This window comes from Hyaena hyaena, unplaced genomic scaffold (genome assembly GCF_003009895.1).
Source record: "Hyaena hyaena isolate Hyena2069 unplaced genomic scaffold, ASM300989v1 scaffold_140, whole genome shotgun sequence".
In the NCBI taxonomy this organism is placed as follows: Eukaryota; Metazoa; Chordata; class Mammalia; order Carnivora; family Hyaenidae; genus Hyaena; species Hyaena hyaena.
This window is the reverse complement of record NW_024080772.1, coordinates 1-3760: the sequence shown is the minus strand read 5'-3', so window position 1 is coordinate 3760 and position 3760 is coordinate 1. Positions and strand designations below refer to the sequence as shown.

Here is a 3760-nt window from a genome sequence, read left to right as displayed (position 1 = left end):
CTTCCCCAGATGCAATTGGTCTGAAGTGTGTTATATGCCCACCTCCAAACCAATCACTAGCAAGGGGAAAAGGAATTATCATGTTTGTCTTCACCCATCACAGTTCATCCTCAGAAGGAGGTGGTGAAATAGGGTTGCATATTCCTTGTATGTGTAAAATTCAGTTTTAACTGGATGTGTTTATAATTTTCTCTGAGATTCTGGCAATGCTGCTAGGTGACACCTTCCTCATTCCTGAGTCTGTTGCCAGACCATACTTAACAAAATCAGCGTTTCATTAGCAAGAATAAGACAGTAGTGCCTAAAAGTGGTAATCAACCATCTGTCTCTTTGCTTTACAAGATTTACTTTAACTTCTGTTCAAGAAAGTCCTGGCTCCTTTCCACTCTTTGCCCCTCCCTGTTTGACAATAGCTGTGTCCCTGAGACATGATGGTGAAAGCCCAACTAAATGACTTTGACTATGTTGGGTGCCCGGCCACCAAGGCTGCTTTTAACTCTGGCAAAGTAAATATTGTCTCTATCAATAACAGCTTCATTGACCTCAACTACATGATCTACTTGGTCCAGTATGATTCTACCCATGGAAAGTTCAATGGCACAGTCCAGGCTGAGAAAGAGAAACTTGTCATTGATGGAAAGCCTATCTCAGTCTTCCTGGAGTGAGATCTCACTAACATCGAGTGGAGTGAGGTTGGTGCTGAATTTATTGTAGAGCCCACTGGCATCTTCACTACCCTGAAGAAGGCTGGGGCTCACTTGAAGGGTGGAGCCAAAATGGTCATCATGTCTGCCTCTTCTGTTGATGCCCCCATGTCTGTGATGGGCATGAACCAAGAAACAGAAGTATAATAACTTTCTCAAGATTGTCAGCAATGCCTCTTGCACCACTAACTGCTTGAGATCCTGGCCAAGGTCATCCATAACAACTTTGGCATTGTGGAGGAAATCGTGACCACAGTACATGCCATTACTGCCACGCAGAAAACCATAGATGGCCCCTCTGAGAAGCTATGTCATGGCCAAGAAGATGGCCAGAACATCAACCCTGCTTCTACTAGTATTGCCAAGGATGTGAGCAAGATCATCCCTGAGCTAAATGGGAAACTCACTGGTGTGACTTCCTGTATCCTCACCCACAATGTATCAGTCATGGGCTTGATCTACCATTTGAAGAAAGCTGCCAAATATGACAACATCAAGAAGATGGTGAAGCAGGCATCAAAGGGCCCTCTCAAGTGCATCCTGGGCTACACTAAGGACCAAATTCCTGCAGATTTAACAGTGACACCCACTCTTCCACTTTTTTTTAAATGTGGTTTTCAAATTTTTTTAATGTTTATTTATTTTTGAAAGAGAGAGAGAGATTGAGCATAAGTGAAGGAGGGGCAGAGAGAGAGGGAGACATAGAATCTGAAGCAGGCTGCAGGCTCTGAGCCGTTAGTACAGAGCCCAATGTGGGGCCTGAACTCACAAATGGTGAGATCATGACCTGAGCCCAAGTGGGATATTTAACCGACTGAGTCACCCAGGTGCCCCTCCCACTCTTGCACTTTTGATGCTGGGGCTGGCATTGCCCTCAATGACTATTTTGTCAAGTTTATTTCCTTTGATGAAAATTAATCTGTATATAGCAATTGGGTGATGGACCTTATGGTCCACCTGGACTCCAAGGAATAAGAACCATTGGAACACCAGCCCCAGGGAGAGCAAGAGAGAGGCCCTCAGCTGCTGGGGTGTCCTTGCCCTACATGGGTCTCTCGACCTACTGAAATGTCTCTCTTGCCCTCAACACAGTTTCCATCCCAAACCCCCTGAAGAAGGGGAGGCATTTAGGGAGCCCTACCTTGTCATTTACCACAAAGTACACTATACACCCTCACACATAAAAAAGAAAGTCCGGATTTTCATGGCCCAGCATTTCCACGTAAACACAAAAGTATTGTTTCATGGCCCAGTATTTATTTCCACATAAACTCAGTTCTGACTGTCGGTCTGTCTGTCTCTCTTTCTGTGTATTGGTGGTGTGCTGGAGTGAGATACGAGATCATAGTTTTATAGTATTACAGAATAAAATCTAAATCTTTAGGGTCAGCTGGCAAAGATGAACAGTGACAGAGTAAGATGTGTGTAGAGCATGTTACAACCTGCAATTTACATCTGGGGCATCCAGAGTTCTAAAAGCCACTACCTAGTGTGCTTTAGTTTTGCTGTGGGACATCTAAAGCAGAGGGAGGCAACAGCCCAGCTGCTTCCTGAGAACTCGGAGTTTTCTGCCTTTGAGTATTACTGCCTTTACAAGGACTACTTGGGACTGACGATCACAGTGGCATAGAAATGAGAGAGAATGGGACTGCTTCCTTTGGGAGTTGGGACTATTTCAACACAACTTTTACGCATTTATGGGAGGGGATGATTATGACATAAGTAATGAAAAGGCATTTCTGGGTCCTGATTTGAGTGTGATTCCCGGGATGTTACTCATAGGCATACACAGACCTACATCTTCTTTGCTGAGTCACCAGCTTACCTCTGTTAGGGGGCTGCCCCAGATCCCACAGGCCCATAGAAAACTGTCGGTTTGTCAGACTCTCATGAACTCTGGCACATAGCCTAGGCAGCTGTTGGAAATTCTGGCTGACAGACCGGAAATCGTGAGGCAACTCTTTTTAGCGTGTCCCCTGTGGGAGACAAAAATCAAATGGCTGACATGGATATACTTACTGGGATCATATCTGCTAAACTCCTATATTTTCTGAGGTTGGCTAGTGGTAAACTTTATACATATTCATGAGAAAATGGTATCCATTTCCTAAGCTGTATTTATGTTATAGACTTGATTAAAGAAGATCTGTGTCAGTTAACAGGAAAGATTGAATATGCATTTATCTGTTCCCTCCCAAATCCCCACTATAATAGCAGCAAAGAGAAAAAAAGCCCATAAACCCATAGGGCTAAAGAGGAGAGGAGAGGACCAGAGTTAAGAAATGTTAACACAGGGCTTCCTGGGTGGCTCAGTCGGTTTAGCATCTGACTCTTGATCTCAGCTCAGGTCATGATCTCACTGTTCCTGAGCTCAAGCTCCACATTAGGCTCTCCATTGATGGCCTGGAGCTTGCTTGGGATTCTGTTTCTCCTCTCTGCCCCTCCCCTGCTTGTGCACATTCTCTCTCTCTCTCTCTCTCAATCTCTCTCTCTCTCAAAATAAATAAATAAATAAATTATTAAAAGAAAAAAAGAAATGTCAACATAATTCTGGAAAATGAAAGCTGATGGAGGAGTCATATAACTGATTTAGGAGAATGGAGAAGCTTAAGCCTAAGGGTGCTCATGGGAGGGGTGGTGCAGGTAGAGGTGCAGAGTGGAGGGCACACCAATAAAGAGAAAGCTAATTGGCCCAGAAGAATACAGCAAAGGGTCAGGAACTGAAGGTACAGTGTATCTCTGGCAACCACTGATTGGTTCTTGTCCTCACACTTTTGCCTTTCCAGGATGTTACATAAATGGAATCATACAGTATATAAATTTTTTCTAAGTTTTAAAACATTTATTGAGGCTCCTGGGTGGCTCAGTTGGTTAAGCATCTGGCTTTGGCTCAGGTCATGATCTCATGGTTAGTGGGTTTGAGCCCCCCATTGGGCTCTGTGCTGACAGCTAGTTCAGAGCTTGGAGCCTGTCTTCGGGTTCTGTGTCTCCCTCTCTCTCTGACCCTCCCCTGCTCATGCTGTCTCTATCTCTCTCTCAAAAATAAATAAAACATT

At 44.3% G+C, this 3760-nt stretch overlaps 1 pseudogene; it reads left to right on the top strand.

The window, feature by feature from the left end:
• Window positions 1-431: 431 nt before the first annotated feature.
• On the top strand, window positions 432-1679 carry LOC120235897 (annotated as a pseudogene).
• The last annotated feature ends 2081 nt before the right edge of the window (window positions 1680-3760 follow it).